Raw genomic sequence first — 21,973 nt, 5'->3', positions numbered from 1 at the left:
CCAACTGAAAACTTCTCTTCTCATTCTCATGCACATGCTCCTCATCTTCTTTGTTTAGCCCAAACATTACTTCTAAGCCAAAAATTAAAGGCTGTCATCCAGAAAGAGAAGTTTCGAAAGAAGTTCAAAATTCTGGCGAAGTCTTTTTGACAACTATCCCTCGAAAACCCGAAACGAGGCTGAAGGATCTCATATTATTAATAATTTTATATTTTACAAAATTCATCACGAAATGCTATTCAAATAATAAAAAATTGACACTAAAAAATAAAATATTATTTAAGTATTTCAATTACTAAATATCTTAAAAAACAAAATATTTAAAAATAGTTTAATATTTTATAAAATTATTAATGAAATTATGTAATCATAGTATAAATTATAATTTTATGCATTATTAAATTCAATAAATAATTAATATTTTAAATTTCAATAATGATATTATTTAAATAAATAAATAATATTGAAAATAACAAATTTCACTTATATCAATTAATAATTCTATAAAATAACTTTCAAAAAATAATAATTATTAATAATAATTTTAAAATCTTAATCTATATTTATATATACTAAAATTAATATTTATTGTATTTTTAGTAGTTATTTATTATTTTTTTGTGACCAACCCGATCAACTTGACCTAACCATATTGGATCAGTTTCGCTTTGAACATTTGTAAATCGATCAAAATTAGATGACTTGACCATTAATATATATTAACATTTTATTTTTTAAATATAATTTTTAATATAAAAAAGTGGTAAATTTTCCATATTTCTTAGTCTAAAATATTTTATATCATAAATTTAATTTTTAAATTTATTTTTTAACAATTGCATTGTAATTTTTAAAATTTAAATTTAGTTTTCAAGTTTAAATCTTTTGAACCAACTAATCAAACAAAAAATCGACGCAAACTTATACAACTTGAGTGGGTCAGTTTTCACAAATGGTCAATCAGTTTCGACTGACCAAGTCAATTTGGTTGGCAAAACAACCTATAACAATAATTTAATCTCCAATAATTGTTGAAAATGTATAACAAAAATACACAATTATTGAAAAATACATTGATGATGAAAAAATACAATAAGTACCAAAAATATTTTAAATTATACAATAAATAGTATAATCACAAATAATAGTATAATCTCTAATAAATATTAATCAAAAAGTTATATAAAATATAAAATAAGGACAATAAGTATAATAAATAAAATTTAAAATTATCAATAATAGTAGTTTAATCTCTAATAATTATTGAAAGTTTTTTGATAAATAACAAAACAAAAATAAATTTATACATAATTCTTGAAAATTAATTTATCGCAAAAACAATAAAATATTACTGAAGTACAATAAATATTAGTATTAGAATATATAATTATATAATAAATATATATTAAGAGTTTAAAATTATTATTAATAAATATTAATTTTTGTGAAAGTTATTTTCTCAAATTATTAATTGATATAAGTGAAATTATTACTTACAATATTATGTAAAAATATTAAATTATTATTAATTTCAATATTATGTTATAATTATTTTTCTACTTTTCATATTTTTTAAATTTATTACATAACCTCTTTATTTTAACAAATTTAGAATCTAGTTATGTTAAATATTTTGTTATTTAAAATATTTAGTTACTTAACTACTAAAATAATATGTACAATATTTAAAATTTTAAAAATTAATTATTTATTTAATTTAATAATCCATAAAATTATAATTTATACTATTATTGCCAAATTTTATTATTAATTTTGTAAAGTATTGAATTATTATTAATTTTAATATTATGCTATAATTATTTTTCTACTTTTAAGAAAATTTTTAAATTTATTATTTATTTTCGTTATTTTAACTATTTAAAATCTAGTTATGTTAAATATTTAGTTATTTAAATTTTTAAATAATATTTAAAATATTTAATCTTTTTTTTTATTGACTGAAATTAATAATACACTAAATTATAATTTATACTATTAATACATAATTTCATTGTTAGGTTTGTAAGATATTAAATTATTATTAATTTCAATAATATGTTATACTTATTTTCCCACTTTTATGAAATTTTTAAATTTATTACATATTTTCCTTATTTTAACTATTTAAAATCTAGTTATGTTAAATATTTATTTAAACATTTAAATAATATGTAAAAGATTTAATATTTTTGTTATTTGAATTTTATTTATTTAAAGCTATTACATCTTACTAAATGTTTTGTTATATAGTTATTTATATATTTGTAATATTTGTTATTTACAATATTTATTTATTGAAATATTTAGATAAGATTTTATTTTTTAATGTTAAGTTTTTATAATTTGAATAACATTTAAATTGATAATTTGGAAAAACAGATTTTAAATTGTTAGTACATAATTTCGTGATATATTTTCTAAAAATATAAAATTATTTTTTTATGTTTTTAATAAATATTTTAAAGTTATTATATAATTTTGTTAGAATATTTAAATAATTCTTAATTTTTTTAATCCAAAATTTTTTGGATAGATATAGATAAAAAGTTGGGGAGAGGATAAATAGGAATTAGAGGTCATTTAGGTTAGGAGAGAAACTCTCTATCTAATTAGAGATAATTTTTTAGATAATTAGAAATTAGAGATAATTTAGAAGATAAATAAGAATTTTTTACCTCTTTGTTTTAATATATATATAATACACAAATATGTTTTATTTTTTCACATTAAATAATTTAATTTATATTATATATGGGACTTTTGGCTTTGGTAGCCCACAAACTTTATTAAAAACCCACATTTGACCCTAAAGAATTAAAATGGCCAATTTGGACCTTAGACTAAGTTGGAAAGGCCAGCATTAGGCAAACACACATGATGTTCATTGATAAATCTGTTAAACAATGAATAAAATAATAATAAATAATTATGAAATTACATTGTTCAAGTAAAATAATCCGGAAAGTTACAAGTGAAACCTACTTGAAATTTCCATTTTATTCATATGTGACCAAGAATAAAAAAAATTGTTTAATAATTAATTAATAAAAATAACAATTATAGGTGGGTTTGACTTAAGAAAAATAAATAAAAATTACAAGGGGGTCCCACTTACAATTTCTTCTTGTTGAATCTCGCATGTGACTAAAAAAAAAAGGTGGATGAAGAATCTTGAACTTTTACTTCTTCTTCCTTTTGGTGTTGTAGAAGCCAGAACAAGACCATTTGTAATTTTTCAAGATTCATGAGCAAGCCCCTCTGGTTTGAACATATTTAATGATTATTTTCAAGATTCATGAGCAAGGCCACCTATAACTTTTTCTAATTTTTTATTAAGTGAACATTATCTATAATTATTCTTTTTTATTAATTAATTATTAAATAAAAATTGATTTTTATTATTTTATTCATTATTTAATGGATATCTCAATGACATCTATAATGGTGCATTTTCCCTTTTAACTTTTCAGTCAAAAGTAGCTTTTTGGCAAAGTTCGAGGGTTGTTAAAGCCATATATGGAAAAAGTATATTGTTCTCAAAAGTTAACTATTCTTATATAAATGAAAACAAAGTTTTCATTCTAAAAATTAGAAATGTAGGACAACACTCACCATTTTTAGTGTTGAATGAATAAGCATTGTTCCACATTGGAAAATTATTAGAATGAAGGCCTACATAAGGATAAACAACTTATCTATAGTAGATCAAACACTTCCTTTAAGTTTTGGAAAAGCTTATCATTTTCAATAAAGCGCGTAATAAGTAAATTATAGAGTATTTGCATTTAATTAAGTAATCAATCACCTGCTAGGTAAATTTATCTAAATGGTATACATAAAAAAAAAAAGAGAGATAATTATATCAAACTCATTAATGAATAACAAAAAGAAAATCGATTCAATTACAATAATGTATATAAAAAAATAAACTTAAAACTAATTATAACATTGAATCATCTCCACTCTATTGTTACCAAACTTATAAAATAAAAATCATAAAAGCATTACTTTGTAAATTGTTCAATGAAATATTTAATTAAAGGAAAAATTCCATATTAATACCCTGTACTTTGGGCCTAATGCCACTTTTGTCCCTGAAGTTTAAAATGCAACAATTCAATACTCGAACTTTCAAAACATAACAATCCAATACATATTGCTAACTAGTTAACTAGTCATTAAGTGGCATTTGAAAAAAACACAAATTCCCTTCGAGTGTCATCTAATTTTCTTTATCAAATATCCAAACATTGACAAAAAATTAACAATATTAAATCTTTGCCTCCTCTATTCAAGAAAGTTAGGGTCACTAGAATGCCCACTCAAATGTGACCCTAACTTCAATGGAAAAGGCAAAGATTTGGGACTGTTAATTTTTTGTCAACATTTAGATGGTTGATAAAGAAAATTAAATAACACTTAAAGGGCATTTGTATCTTTTTTCAAATGCCACTTAATAGCTAGTTAACTACAAGTACTGGACCGTCACGTTTTAAAAGTTTGGGTACTAAATTGTCCCATTTTAAAGTTTAGGGACCAAGGTAACACTAAGCCCAAAGTATAGGGTACTAATCAAGAATTTTCCCTTAATTAAATTATAACTTAATATATAATAAATTTTACAAACAATAATCTTAAGTCATTTTTCCTTACTAATACTAGAATTAAAAGACATTTATGATTTTTTTTAGTAGTAATAGTGTATATTGCGTCATTTCTCATATGTTAATCAAGTAAAATTGAAATTTAGTATTGAATAAAGAGAATTTAATGTTACTTTTATTATACCTAACTTACGTGTTTGCCAATGATGATTGTGAATTCTTTATTTATATAATAGATAAAAGAATTATATAAATAAATATGTTCCCATGATATTAAACTTATTAGAACTATCTTTTTATTAAAATTTTAATAACATATAAGTTAATAATACCTACTATTGATCTTATAAAAAAAATTTAAATGATAAAAAAGTGTAAATCACATAAAAAATTACTCTAATAACATTTATGATAAATATAAATGTTTAGAAGAGTATTATTTTTATAATATATTTCATTCAAAAAACAACATATCATAATATGCTTATGAACACATTTTTCTTTGTGTATTATACAATTTTATCAAATGGGACAAACTTATACAGTAACATTCTATACAATTATCTATGCTACGTATAATCTTTGTATTCTTAGTATATCTTTAGTGGCAATTAAATGTATATCAATTTGAGTTATGGTATATTTAGAAAAAACATAATAAATGATTAATATATTAAAAATGATATTAAATTTTGTAAAAAAAGTATCTTGAATATTACAATTAGATGAAATATTATTATGTTAATGCAATAAAATGTTCAAAAAATTGATACATAACATTTAAATTATAAATCATGATATTTCTTATAAAAGGTCTTAGAACAATATGTCAATGGTCTATAAAACAAAAACAATTATACCAAAAGAATACATGTATTATTCTTTAATACTTTAAATAAAGCATCTAAACATTTTAAATTTTTTAAAATATCAAAGTTAGAGTAATAAATTTTAAAAGATAATATTAATTATAAATATGAAATGTTAACACTAGATAATAATTACAAACGATCAATATTAATTATAAAATTATACGATGCCTTCTCTTTAAGGTAATTTAAACAAATTTTAATAGTGGTGAAAGTAATATAGATGCATGTGTATAATAAAAAATATCATCTATCACTATAAAATCACATGCTGAGCACCACCCAATGAAATGAACTTGCATCTATATTTTTTACACCTCCCACCAACAATCTATAACATTGAAAGTAAAAGATCTAAAAAAGCCTGCAAAGTTGAAATATTGCAGCATAAAAAAAAAATTATCCAATTTATGTTGAAACAAACCCAATGAAAATGAATGCATTTATTCGATATTAGTTTTGACCAATGTGAGAAACCCATCTCAATTTTGACCAATGTGGCAATGAAAAATTACAAGAAAATATCAGTTCATCCAATAATATTTAAAAATTAAGAAATCACAATTTGCAAATGAGGATTCATTAAAAATCAAGAGAATTAACACAAGATTAAAGGAACCATGCTAAAACATTGATTTGATCATATCTAATAATGTGGGATTTAACATCGAAGGGTGTAGACAATTGCCTACCTTTCCTAGAAGGAGCTCAACAAAATCGCAACCAGCTGACTAGATATCAATGGATGTGTATCTAGTTGCACTAAATATATGTTTAGGAACCCTGTAGTAGCAAGAGCAAAATACTTGTTTTCAGCCTAGTAAAGAATGAAAAGAAGATGGGGTAGAGCCTTGTTTCATCCGTGGGGAAGAAGAAAGAAAAAATACGGAGTTCTGTTGACAACTTCTGAGTCGAAGGTATTACCCCAATAACCCCTCCTTATTGGAATCACAAATAGTTTTGCCAGAATAATGTGCCACGAATAGCAGTTTCTGTAACTGAGGACTGAGATCCATCCACTAAATACGGAGCTCTGTTGACAACTTCTGAGTCGAAGGTATTACCCCAATAACCCCTCCTTATTGGAATCACAAACAGTTTTGCCAAAATAATGTGCCACAAATAGCAGTTTCTGTCACTGAGGAAGGTCGTTACTGTCACTAAGGCAACAAGGACCCACTTCTGATCTAAGCTTCTGATCTTTCCTTCCTTAACCAGTCGCCCTAGCTTAGTCACAACGGCCACCACCACGGCCTCTCCGCAGCTATGATTGCCTCTAGCTCCACAGCCAAAGCCCCAACCAAAACCTCTTATTTTAAGGTTCAACTATTTTTTAGCTACAAAGGAAAAGATGAAGAAGATGGGCCGAGCTAGATATGGATTGTTGGAACCACGAACATGGCAACTGCAACTATCACTGACCAACCGACTAGGGAGAGATACAGAGAGAGAGAACTAAGAGAGAGGAATCAAAGAGGGAGTGGCTTACTCAACAAGAGAGAAAAGGGAGGGGCAGGGGAGAGGTAGGAAGGGGAGCATGGGAAACATCAAGAAGAAGAAATTGGAGAAAATGGGAGAAGTGAAACTCAAATGCGTGTCTCATGCGATGGATACATGCATGAGCTCCTTGCACGTGAAACGATTAATCTACTCGCATGAGTAGATTCCATTTAGCGCAAGGAGAAAAGACACGTTCCGTAATAAGTATATATAGATAATTATTTATAACATATATATTTTATTATATATTCTATTACATTTATACACATATTATATTTACTATATTTATACATTTATTTATTTGTATATATATATATATAATTATATATAGAAATTATATTGTAAAAAATAAATAATATAAAAACATAAAAGGTAATAAAAAATAATAAAAGAATAAAAATTAGGGAGAATGACGGTTCAACCCAACATTAGAATTCTTAGATCCAAAGTACAGTTGGGGTAGGTGCTAGCTCAGAATTGATGCCAATTTACAAGTGGGCATTGGTGTATAGCATGGGGGTATTTGACATTTTAAACTTTTATAGGTCTATAGTGGAATTCATAATTCTGTAGTGAGTTGCAACATACTTTTTTGTAAAAATTATTAAAAATTGGTAAAATGATATTGTAGGTACATGGTGGTCACTTAGACCATCAGAGCAAGATGTTAAACCAGTCTAATATGAATGTCTGCGATGAATCCACAACCCAATGAGCTTTAAACCCACGCATACTTGCGATGAATGTAAAGATGTTACAGAACCATGATCGGCACAAACTCATCGCAGACTTGAAGCAAATAAAAGAAACACTTGCGTCATCAAATAATGCATGTGATGGAACACCCCATACATAGCCTAACCACCTCACTCACAGATATATGATAAAAAAATAAACAAATGGCTAATGCAATATGATATATTATATATTATATTGTATATTATTTAATTATATATATGTATGTATTGTATATGTGAAATTATATATAAATTATATTGCCAAAGAGAGTAATAAAATAAAAAGTAAAAATGTAACAATAAAAAAATAAAATAATAAAAGATATTAAAAATTGGTAATTTAAGATATGGTAGAAATAATGTAAAATAAATAAATGGTTAACCTAATGAACATAAAAGTAGTAAAAAGAACTTCATAAAAAACATAATATTAAAATAAATAAATGATAAAATTAAATATAGAAAATGGGAGGAATATATTTTATATATAATTACATATGTACATATACAAAATATACTATCCTTTGGCATGGTGAACTCACAAAATATATTTTATTTATGCAAAAAAATTATAATAGTTTCTTTATTGTTGATATATTTTGATTGAATTAAATTTATTTGTGTAAATTCTAGTAGTTTTTTTTGTTGTGGATAAAGTCTTATTTGTTTAAATAATTATTATTTGTGCAAATCGTATTACTCTCTCTCTCTCTCTATAATTGTAATAGTGCTATTGTGTGCTTTTTTTGTTTTTTCAATATTTAAAACAATGGTGTAAACAAATTATGTTTCATTAATAGTTAATGTCATTTTAGATTGTATTGTGGTTCACTACCATGCAACATGATATCAGCTTTGTCATATATTTTAATTACAAATATTGGTAGTAGAGGCTAAAATTTTGTTATTGTGACTATTAAAAATCAATTTTTTACAAATTAAAATCCATGCCCAAACAAGGAAGTTCACTTAGTGGACATTGGTATACTATGGAGCTACTTATGGGTTGAGATGAGCAGATATACAAAATTTTTCGAATGAGAGTATGTGCATTTAGGCATTTGTACGGTCATTTTCTATTAATAGGTTAGGTATAGAATAGTTGTAACATTATTGTTGAAAAGAAGATAGTAATGTTTCTTTCATATATTTGTCAAAATCAATGGTTTTACATAATAAAACATTGTTTTCAGCATTCCAGGGATACCATGCACTTTGTATTCCATGAGGTATTGGATGACATGATGGCTTTTGCAAGTAACACTCACAAAATGAATTGAAGCATGATTCAATTCATTTTTTAATAATATCGTAACTATGTACTAACAGGGTGGCCCCTGCATTGCAGGAGCTAAGGAGTGTAGAAAAAAAAGTTCTTAAAATGTGTGAGATTTTTATACCCCCTGGAGTTTATCGTGATAAATACTCCTTATAGTAGTTAACTCTGACATTGGTAAGGGGTGTCATGACAATTTATAAACACAAGCGGTGTATTGATACAAAAGTATTTGTTACATCTGCACCCTGTTTACTCATTACCTAGCCATTTCACCAACTAGCCTATTTGCTGATCTACAAGTCCAAATGAATTTTGCATTTACTTCATCTACCAGCTTCCTAAGCTCCTTCAACTGATACCAATATTGTTATGGGACTTGCTTGTTTTGATGCAGCCATTGCATAACCACCCTTGAATCCTTCTCCACTATCATTGTGACATCTCTCAAATTTGGAGACTTTGCCATTATTAGACCATATAGTACTTCTGGCAGTTCTGCCCTTATTGAGTTTTCCATCCATATACGATCCAAACATATTGCCATGATAATCCTAGTATAATCTATGATAGACCCACCTATACCATATTCCCCTGGATTCTCCAAACTGTATACATCTAACTTAAATGAAGCATTAGAAAATTACACTTGAAGAAATAAAGGGATAGAACCATGTTCACTAAGTGAGAGAAAGGGAGAAGAAATATTTTTGATTGGTGAAGGATAATGAAACATTAGAAAATTAAAAAAAATAATAACAAAGGCAGGGACTTGGTCCTGTCTTAGAATTTTTTTTAAAGCTGCAAAAGTACATAAATTGGTTGGTTAGGTGTGTCAAACTGGTGCTATTAAATTAAAACTATGAGGATAATCAAGGCACTAAAAAGAGAAGTAGAGGCTTCTTTCAGATGGATTAGTAGATCGGCAAATGGATCACTTGCTAAACAAGGGGTTTGTAGGGGCCATTTGGGTTAGTTTGTAAAATTAAGATGTAAGGGGTTCTGGCTCGTTGGGAGTTGAAAACCTTTACCTTTAAATACAATTTTATTAAATTTCATTTGGTAATATATAACTCAACAATCATGTCATAAGTGGGCATAATATAAAACACACAAAGTAGGCAATATGTTACATGCCATCGAAAACATCAAAAGAAACTTATGTGACAAACCATAAGTATATTGATCTATCTTCAACAAATAAATTCAATAAGACCAAGGAAGCAAAAGCATGTACACTCATTTTGTTGAAGAAAACAAAGAGAGCAGGTTCAAAGATAGAACTAACAAGAAGGATGAAAAAAATCAAATTAGAAGTTTGCTAGTAATCGATAATCAGTATCAGTGTTTAAAAATAATAAGGTGCAAGAAAAGCACATGAACTGTAAGTGCCCAAGGGGCAAGGTGAGGCACACTACACCCCTTACCAAAGCAAGACACAAATCTCTACAAAATTCAAAAAAAAAATAAAAACAAATACATAAAAAATGTAAATCTTAAAATATTGTAGAGCAAGAGCTAAACACCTGAGTTGCATCAATACTGTCATGGTGAAATTGGCATATCTTTCCAAGAGTTGAGACATCATTATCGTAGGCCATTACAATATCCATATGAAGTGCATTAGGATGCCTTATCACAAAATTTAACCTTGAAAGAGCCCCTGCAAGAAGCAGAAAACAAAATAGATCAAAACATAACAAAAAAAAATCAACAATTCCTTGAAGATACACAAGCAACATACCTCTAACAAGAAATGTAAACACAAAGCCACCAAATTTGGCACAAACACCTACTCTATAAATGGCACACTAACAGAAAAAGGATCTTCATTCCTATCATAATTAGCTACCCATGCCGAAGCTAGTATTCCATTTCAGAAGTCTATAACAATGCAAGGAATTAGAATCCCAAACAACTAAGCTAAAAATCTGAATAATAGTAACAAACGTAAGTCTATAACAATGCAAGGAATTAGAATCCCAAACAACTAAGCTAAAAATCTGAATAATAGTAACAAAGGTAACCTAATTCTGTAGATTCTATAAATGTTCAACATGGACCCCATCTCTTAAAATAAAGCCTTCTCTTTTATTTTGAAAATGCCAATAAGAAGCAAAAAATCAAACTAAAACCTCAAACTAGTCATTAGCCAAGATTTTCTTTCTGAATCAAGGACCAAATTTTACACTCTTAGCTTGCTGGAAATAGCAAAAACTATATCTTCTTTGATTGGTAAGCAGATATGCACTATAATTTCATAACATACCATGAAAAGATAACATTCATCCTAAGTTCAATCTACATGGTAGTTAATTACTTTTTATTAAATGGATAACCGAAACTTCACAAAATATATACAAATGGTTCCAAATCATCTGCATCTTAGATATCTAGGTATAAAATAATCGATAAGAAAAAATCATTCAGCAATTTACAGGATGAAATAACACATTTGTATCTACAACAGTTAACTTCATCACAGGATATGACTTTCACAGAATAACATTAAAGAAAATTAAAGGTTAAAATTAAGAGTCCTCACTGCAGTAAGGCCTCCACTGCCTGGAAAGCTCTCTATCAGTGGAAGTGCCTCACTAGATGGAAGCAAGCCTTTCTTTTCAACCCACAAGCGAGCAGCATCAACAAGATTACTACTACTCCCTCTTTGGCCCTCCTTTGATACAATATCTGCTTTGTTACCAACAACTATATATGGGACAGGAAGACCACCAAGGCCACCAGATCCAAGAGAAATCGAGAACGTTCCAGTGGCTGCAACCTAAACTACCCACTTCTGTAAGCTTGTTTTTGTCCTTTTATGGTAGAGATTATGAACAAAAATAACACCTAAAATGAATCACAACCAAAAGAAAATAGCAATTTAATCATTTTTACTACATTGAACAATGCAGAGGTCCAAATTGCAACATGCACTAAAAAAATGGCAGATCGCTTATGTTAGAACTTGAAAACCTATTAACTAAATAAAGGCATGCTCATATTAGAAGTTGATAATAGGAAAAATACATCACATTGCATGTGTTAAAGTGATACATGTGGGAGTTCTAGATCCATCACATTCAAACAACCCAAACAATTAATAGAATACCATGCTCATTCTTTGAGAATGGTAGCAAGAATCAATATTTACAAGAAATATAAGCCCATCCAAAATGGCAACTCCATGATCAGACCTACAAAATAACAAATAAATAATTAAAAGAAAATGATATAAATAATTAGTTAATAAACTTTGGAGCACTTGTACAAATTGAGGTTGCATTAAAGCATTACCAGAGTTTAAGAAGAGAGACATAGATGGAAGTTGGTCGGAGCTCTTGACTCCATGTGGGAGTTACAACCCAAACAAATAACAAAATACCATGCTCATTCTTTGAGAATGATAGCAGGAATCAACATTTACAAGAAAGATAAGCTCATCCAAAATGGCATCTCCATGAAAAGTCCTACAAAATAACAAATAAATAATTAAGAGAAAATGATATAAATAATTAGTTAAGAAACTTTGGAGCACTTGTTCAAATTGAAATTGCATTAAAGCATTAGTAGAGTTTAAGAAGAGAGACATAGACGAGAGTTGGTCAGTCCTCTCAACTCCATGTGGGAGTTGGGGAACATCTTGAGGGAAGTTGAGGTCCACAACCTGAAGCAATGAAGAGTCTGTGTCAACATGGGATTGATGGATAAGGGAAGAAATTTTTAGGGTGGTGAAGATAGTAAGGGAGATGTGGTAGAGGAGGAGGCAAGAAAATGCCCTGAAGCTCTCAACAAAAAATAAAGTGAGAAACGGAGCCACCAAGGCTGATGAAAAATAAAATGCCCTATCAGTCACCCTTTTGGTAGTGAACGTGTGTGAGAGTTACAGCTTTGAGTGGAGAAGTTGCCATGGTGCCGGATCTCTGATCAGATGGACATGGTTTCCTGTATCCTCTCATCCTCTCAAAATACAGGAAATCGTCAAACCTCCAAGATCCTAACGAGGCAACGAAAGCCTTTTAGCCAAATCAAATCATAGAAGAATCCCAGTAACACCGAAAGTGAGAAAGAGAGAAAGAGACGAGACGAAAAGAAGAGAGACAAGAGAGAAAAGAGTGAGAGAGAAAGGGAGGCAAGTAGCGGGAAGATAGAGAGTATCGAAGAGGGGAAGAGAGGAAAGAGAAAGAATTATGGACACATGCTCTGTCATGCAATGAATTAATTTTTTCACTCGGACACATAACTTTCATGTAATGATCACTTAGACATGATTGGATTGTTCTCATGTAGGACTCTAAATCTACTCGCACGAGTACCCATAACAATAAGATTCCAAATAGCAAAAGGGGAAAGCACTCATTTCGCTTTAATATATATATATATATATATATATATATATATAGAGAGAGAGAGAGAGAGAGAGAGAGATAGATAGATAGATAGTACACTCATACACAGTTGTCCCACTAGATGAGTTAATACCATATAGAGCTCGAGATGTGAAGCAATGTTACAAGAATGTTCTAACAATTTACGACTTTAATATGATATTTACACCTATCATGATTGGGTAAAAGGGGGTTGCATATGATGCAAGAATTTTGAGGACCGTTGTAATTAAGTCAGATAATCACTTTTTGTTCCAATTTCTCAACAACCATTTAATTCAAGTCTTTAAAGACAATAACACTAATAAATCATTTACACATATTAAACTTTACAATATTGTAACACTTATTTGCAAATAAGTATAACTTGTGTAATATTTATATATATCATACCTCGTTTAGAGAGGGGACTACGTATGATGCAAGGATTTTGATGATTGTTGTAATTTAATCACATCACCACTTTCCATTCCTACCACTTGGTAACCATTTAATTCAAGTTTTTCAAAATTAACACTTATAAATCCTTCTCACATATTAAACTTGACAATATTATAACACTTATTATAAAAAAATACTACCTATGTGATCAGATATTGTTGTAATTTAATCACATCACCACTTTCCATTCCTACCACTTGGTAACCATTTAATTCAAGTTTTTCAAAATTAACACTTATAAATCCTTCTCACATATTAAACTTGACAATATTATAACACTTATTATAAAAAAATACTACCTATGTGATCAGATATTTCTACAGACTCGTTATTTCATGCCTCTATACATGAACAATGATATTAAATATCAAATTTCTATTGTAAATAGACGAGAAATAAGAAGAAGAGGTTTAACCAAGCTCATACAAAATTACGCAATATAATTAAGCATTCAAAGCCTTAAAGCATAATTTCAAATTTTAAAGCTAAAGGTGTCATTTTCCTTTCCAATTTAACGAGATATGATTATTTCATGTTTTGCCCTCTATAACTATTTAAAGAAGAAGAGTATCAGGGATAGATTGTTCACAAAATATGAAGGCAATAGTATAGGAGGGAACGAAGATTAAGAATCAATTAGTGAAAAAGTTAATGACGACATTGACATTGAGATTAAATCAATTAAGGATTGTAAATTTTTGTTTTTTAATTATGTAAGCATATTAATGATCAGATGATACATTAGATAATATGGTGCACTAATATTATATGACATTGTGCCATCATTGTGGATATTGATATTGAACATTGATAAAACTATGATGTAGTTATTCTTTTTAAAAAACTATCATTTCTTTTGTATTGATTATCCTAAATTGATTAATATTTATGTTATAATATTTGACATATTGTGCATCGTTCTATTCTTTATGGAGATAGGATTACGTTTTGTTTTAGTTTTTATTTGATGTTAAAAGTTATTTGCTCTATTATATTATTATTTATTCATTACAATGGTACCCATTCTATTATGTAAGTGTAGTAGAATTCTTCTTGGTAACAACACATGGTAGGCATAGCCTCTTTATGAGGAAACACCAATATGATTATATGATGCGCAGTAATAGATATGAATGACTTTGATTGAAATAGTCAATGATGCATTTAAAACAAATATTGAATAAATTCATAGAATGACTTAAGAATATAGGCTTATCTTGCAATAACATTTATTTTATTAGAAATTGTATCACATTTATAAATATTATATATCTTATAAACTACATTTTTTTTAAACAAGAGCATTCGCATGTTTCTGCATTCCACGAATTAATGTGAATTATACTTATTTAAAATAGTTTAGTAAGTAGTTCTTAGATAAACTCTTTACACATAACAAATTGCAATTAATTATGACTCTTTTTCCTAATTTTTATATATGCATTTTTAAAACAACCAATACTAAATTAATTACTAATGAAATAGTCAATTTGTTACAATTATTTGAAAAATGGTAACATTATAGTAATATTGTCGTAATAATTAATATTATAATATAACAATTTAATATTACAATATTAATAATATAATACTCTAAGGTAAATTAATTAATTATAATATTTCTTATCATCTTATAACTAACAATTATTTGTATTAATTACTATTGAGAATTGTTATATTAGTATGAACACAACTATGGATAAAGAGGAATAAGGAAGACTCCGTTGGGGAATGGGACTCTATCCCAAATACCTCGGCAGCTAACTTCATCCCGACAACCCCAGAAGCCCAATCTGACTAGGATACGGATCTTCGACTATAAAAATGTACTCCATGCTCGAGGTAAGGGATCCCTAACTTCTAATGCCCATACTACTAATTAGCTCGGACCAGCATCCCTATAGCTCGGCACAGCCATCCATCACATCCTACTAACTTGAGTGTCGGAGTACCTACACGGGGATAACTCCTCAGGCCTTTGACTCCTTTCTTGATCACAAGTCTTGAAGCGCGGCCTAGTCCTTGTAGCTCGGCCCCGTCCTGTTAGCAAGGGCTATCTGGTTAATGTCCTCAATTCGTTCACAACCTCGGATTGAGCAGCATCAGATTGGCGTTGTTTGCCTCCTGTGAGCCCGACAACCACACACACTGCCGCACTACATAGCCACCCTACACCACCATGCTACACAGCCACGTCCAAGCGTGAGAAGCAAGACACAGTAAGGTGGTTTGCCTCCTGTGAGCCCGACAACCACACACACTGCCGCACTACATAGCCACCCTACACCACCATGCTACACAGCCACGCTACATAGCTGCACTACACAATCGCGCTACAAAACCGCACTACACCGCCGCGCTACACCGCTACGCTACGCAGTTGCACTACATAGTCGTGCTACATAGCCACACTACACCGTCACGCTACACGGCCGACTAACCGACGCATGCACGACACATTGCACTGAATCAACTAAATCAGTTGACCTACCAACGGGCACGGCACGGAGCTCGGCAATGTATCACTGACTAAGAAAACTAACTCATTTGACCTATAACGGCCCGAGCCCTTAACACATTGCTAGTAGCTAGCTCGGCAGCGTATAGCCGAACATCTGACTCGGCTGATCAATGGCCAGAGCCCAAATCGGAGAAGATCGCTCCTGCCTTCGAGGCCAGAGGGTAGTCATCGTACTCTGTACTTCAGTGACAAAACGTCGCAAAGCCAGCTGAACAACGGCTGACCCACGAAGGGCCCCAAAGGCTTCCAAGACTAGAAACTAAGTGTCCCAAAGATGAGACCTCAAAATGTACTCCGACCCCACTAGTCAGAGACTGAAGATCTCGGTCAACCCTAGACCTCAGCCAAGGTAAGGCCGAGGAACCAACTCGTATGTATGCACACAAGTTCAGATCAAAACAATTTCATTAAGTTAAGCCATCAATACAGTAGGTAAAAGCTCGGCATACTGAGCTATCAAAGAAGAAAAAGACAAATGAAAACAAAATTCTAAGAGCAACCCACAGCTATTCAATTCTCGGTAGGGTAATCGACAGCAATGCCGACCAAGGGAAGCCGCACTACACTTAGGTCGAGCAATCAATCAAAGAATAGAGAGCATCCTCGATGCAACATCAAGGGAGCTCGGCCCAACGGCTCAACACCTTCCTTGACACAAAGGCAGACTCCGAATCTCATAACCTTCCTCGGTTGGGCATCGAAGAGGTGCAGACTCCGAAGCTTGGCACCTTCCTCGGCACTATGCTACTGAGCATCGGAGAGACCTAGACTTCGAAGCTCGGCACCTGTGCAGCGCTATCAAGCCTCGCAGAGGCACAAACCCCGAAGCTCAACACCTTCCTTGGCACTGTGCTACCAAGCATCGGAGAGACCCAGACTTCGAAGCTCGGCACCTTCTTCGGTGCAGCGCTATCGAGCCTCGGAGAGACCCAAACTTTGAAGCTCGGTACCTTCCTCAATGAAGCATCAAAGAGGTGCAGACTCCGAAGCTCGACACCTTCCTCGGCATTGCGCTACCAAGCCTCGGAGAGGCATAGACTCTGAAGCTTAGCACCTTCCTCGGTGCAGCGCTACCGAGCCTCGAAGAGACCTAAACTTTGAAGCCCGGAACCTTCCTTGGCACGACGCTACCTGGCTTCGAAAAGGTGCATACTACGAAGCTTGGCACCTTCCTCGGCACTACGCTACCGAGCCTCAGAGAGACCCAGACTTCGAAGCTCAGAACCTTCCTCAATGCGATGCTACTTGGCTTCGAAGAGGCACAGACTCCAAAGCTCGACACCTTCCTCAGCACTACCTTATGGAGCCTCGAAGAGACCTAGACTTCGAAACTCGGCACCTTCCTCGGTGGGCACCAAAGAGGCGTAGACTCCGAAGCTTGAAACCTTCCTCGGCGCAACGCTACCAATTCTCGAAGAGGCGCAGACTCCGAAGCTTAGCACCTTCCTCAATGCAATGCTACAAAGCCTCGGAGAGACCTAGACTTCGAAGCTCAATACCTTCCTCGACACAGTTCTACCAAGCCTCAGAGAGTCGCAGACTCCGAAGCTCGGCACCTTCCTCAGCACTATGCTACCGAGCCTCAGAGAGACCCAGACTTCGAAGCTCGACACCTTCCTCAGCACAGTGCTACCGAGCCTCAAAGAGGCACAAACTCCGAAGCTCAGCACCTTCCTCGGCACTGCACTACCGAGCCTCGAAGAAACCCAGACTTCGAAGCTCAGAACCTTCCTCAACGCGACACTACCTGGCTTCGGAGAGGCGTAAACTCTGAAGCTTAGCACCTTCCTCGGCATTGCGCTACCAAGCCTCGGAGAGACCTAGACTTCGAAACTCAACACCTTCCTCGACGGGGCACCAAAGAGGTGTATACTCCGAAGCTCGAAACCTTCCTCGGCACAACGCTACCGAGCCTCGGTGAGGCATAGTCTTTGAAGCTTAGCACCTTCCTCGACGCAGCGCTACAAAGCCTCGGAGAGACCCAAACTTCGAAGCTCAGCTTCGAAGCTCAGCACCTTCCTCGGCGCAGCGCCACCGAGCCTCAGAGAGGCGCAGACTCCGAATCTTGGCACTTTACTACCTAGCATTGGAGAGACCCAGACTTCAAAGCTTGGCACCTTCCTCAGCATGATGCTACCTAGCTTTAAAGAAGCGCAGATTTCAAAGCTTGGCACCCTCCTCAGACTGCGCTACCGAGCCTCGGAGAGACCCAGACTTCGAAGCTCAACACCTTCCTCGGTGGGGCATCGGAGAGGCGCGGACTCCGAAGCTCAGCACTTGCGAGGACCTCAGCTTCAAAGATCGACAAGCCACAACCGAACATCACAACAAGGTCGACACCTGTAGGCCCTCGAACATCACAACAGCTCGACACCTAGGGGCCCTCAGCTCTGGAGCTCGGCAAGTCATAGTCGAGCATCGCAATGGCCTCAATTCCATAGCTCGGCACCCCCAAGGGCCCCATCTCTGTAGCTCGGCGCCCCGTGGCCAAGCATTACAACCTTAATTCCAAAGCTCGGCCTTCGATCGACAACAAAAAGCCTTTCCTCGGCATATGGCCAAGCTAAGCCCCAACTTCGGAAGCTCGGCACACCATGGCTAAGAATCACCACGACACAAAAGCTCGACTTCTACTTGGAATCAAAGTTGTTTCTCGGCTCCACCAGGAGGACAGACCTGGAAGCTCAGTTCGACACCTCGACACAACACTTTGGACCAGGCACTCCCCCTCCTCAGCTTCAGAACTAGGGGAGTGGTGTTCGGATTCCGAAGTTAGAGCTCTTAGAGTTTTGTAGCCAACGATGGGAAGATTCTGCCACGTTCCATATTGCCCAGTTCCCAAGATTGCGACAGGCATCGAGGAACACCAAAGAAGCCAGACGCCCATATAGACATCAACTTGAAGTTCTTCAGCCGAATAACGAATTGGACTACTACATTCCTCAACTTCAGAACTGGGGGAGTGGTGTTCGGGTTATGGCTGAGTTGGCCCTGCAAGACACGTGGCCGCCCAGTTATCACCCGGTCATGTTGGCATAGTGGCCTCCCATCTTCTCCTTTCAGCCACATCAACTACACGTCATGTGGATGAGCACAACTACAGATAAAGAGGAATAAGGAAGACTCCACTGGGGAATGGGACTCTATCCCAAATGCCTCGATGGGTAACCTCATCCCGACAACCCCAGAAGCCCAATCCAACCAGGACACAGATGTTCGGCTATAAAAAAGTACTCCATGCTCGAGGTAAGGGATCCCCAACTCCTAACACCCATACTACTAATTAGCTCGGACAAGCATCCCTATAGCTCGGCCCGGCCATCCATCACATCCTGCTGACTTGAGTGTCGGAGCACCAACCCGGGATAATTCCTTAGGCCTCTGACTCCTTTCTTGATCACAGGTCTTGAAGCGCAGCCTCGTCCTTATAGCTCGACCCCTTCCTGTTAACAAAGACTATCTAGTTGTTGTTATCAATTCATACACAACTTTAGATTGAGCAGCATCAATTGTTTATATCCAATGAGACAAAGGTGGATAAAAGAAAAGTCACCGTTCATTTATTTGGGTCTACAGAAAAATCCATTTAATCCGAAATTGAATCCTAAGCTTAATTCTAGTTCCGGTGATGGTTTTTCCATTACACAAGTTCTGCAAACGCCGTTGTATTTTCCAAGAACCAACTCTCCCTCTTACAACCATGAAACAAGGGAATCTTGATATTTTGGTGAGTGCAGGTCTATACAACCTCATATTTTGTTGATTGCAAGATATGTGGGATCGAAGGCACAGGATTAGGCTGAAGTTCGGTAGGGTTAGGGCTTTAAAGGTGGGGCTGGTGGTATTGGTAATAAGGAGTGCTGCTGTAATCTCCTTGTTGCACCTCCAAAGTCAGGATCTCCTCTTTGCTCAAAGATAGATTGGTGGAGATTGAGAGCTGTTCAAGGTTTTGGTTTGGTAGATTTGAGATGCAGAACAACTCTGGTTCGTCTTGACCTATTGCATTTCACTGTTTGTGGGAGAGGGAGAGAAAGACGACGAAAATATATTTGAGAGATACAACTGGAATATAATGTCGGTTCTATAGACTGGGAAACGATGAGAGGAGGAAGAAATTTGAAATAAAAACGGGGTTTTTAATTGGGGGTATTTTAATCCAAAAATAAACAAAACCTCTCCCCTCACTATTTTGATTATTTTTTGAAAATGTATCTAATTTTGTTAAATGACCAAACTTCATTATTTTTTATGTAAAAAAGCCAATTATTAATTATTTAATTAATATTTTGAATTTATTATTATTCATATTTTATTTTATTAAAACCTATGACTTAATTAATAATTTTAATATTTAAATATTTCTTTGTCATCCTTTCCCTTTCTTTTCCTACCTTTTTCATACAGCCTTACTTAGCATGGCACCGATCTGACCCACTCCGAATGGAGCGGATTTTCCCCTACCTTAAATGGACACAGGTCGAGTTTGGGGATTTTTCTCTTTACCCCAAATTGGGGATGGGGCGGGGATGGGGTCTACATATAATCCTCGAACCCACTCTAAGCCCAGTGGTAAATTACACTATTACCCCTTATAATTTGTAAGTTCTGACTTTTGGTTTCCAGACTTGAGACTTGGACATTTCCCCCCTACTCTAAACTCCAAAAGCCAAAACCCCCCCAAAAGAAGCGGCCAAATCCCGTCCCAGCTTCCCTTCCCTTCATCCCTTTTTCTTCCTCTTCGACCAGCATGCAAACACTAGTCGGCGATGGACCAGCTCCATCTTAATCTCAGTTGTTCGAAGTTGAAGAGTTGAGTGAATGAATGATTTACTAGTTTTACCATGATATGATGATACCACCGCAAACTTTGTCTCTGTACTGCTATGCACAGCAGACTTTGCCTCTGTTAATAACTAGGCCATAGTTTGGAGAAATAGCAGGTTTAGGAGTAAGAGATGTGGGTGGTGGAAAGAGATTTACTGATTTTATTAACCTGTCTAATGGGAACAACTGGTAGTTGTTGGCTGTTGCATTCTATCATTTCTTCTTAATTGTTTGATGTCAGAATGGTTATTTCTTCTCAATTGTTTGAAACTATCAACAAATTTTAGTGCATCTTCAATTTCAAGTTTATTTTCAAAAGTCCATATTGTCCACATCACATCATAGCATGAATCCAAATAATGGACTCATCTTTGCTTAACCCCTTAAGGGTCCAACTCATCTTTGTTGTCTATATGAACTACAAAACATACAAAACCTGGATTTTAATAGTATTAAAAAGAATAGTAGCATATTAAAACCCAATACACTAATTGAAACTAACAACTCTTTTAGATGAATTATATAATTTATATTATATAGAAGAAGAGAAAGTAATATACAAAAAAGGTTGTGGGTGGGGATATATCGGGGATTCCTCGTCCCTAGGTTCAGTAGTTGTGGGGCAGGGATATGTCCGGGATTCTCCAGGCCCAACCGGGCCTGGGTGGGGGTTGAATTCTTGCCCTGATACCGGGGATGCAGCGGGAAAGGGTTAGGGGATTTTATCCACAGGGATAGGGAAGGAGTGTCCCACCCCGTTTCCATTCCTATCCTTACTTCCTTCTAAAATATTGCCCTCTCCTAAAGTATCTC

This window comes from Nelumbo lutea, chromosome 3, assembly GCF_056320005.1.
Source record: "Nelumbo lutea isolate HS-2025 chromosome 3, American lotus-T2T, whole genome shotgun sequence".
Lineage (NCBI taxonomy): Eukaryota > Viridiplantae > Streptophyta > Magnoliopsida > Proteales > Nelumbonaceae > Nelumbo > Nelumbo lutea.
Note: the sequence above shows the minus strand (reverse complement) of the source record.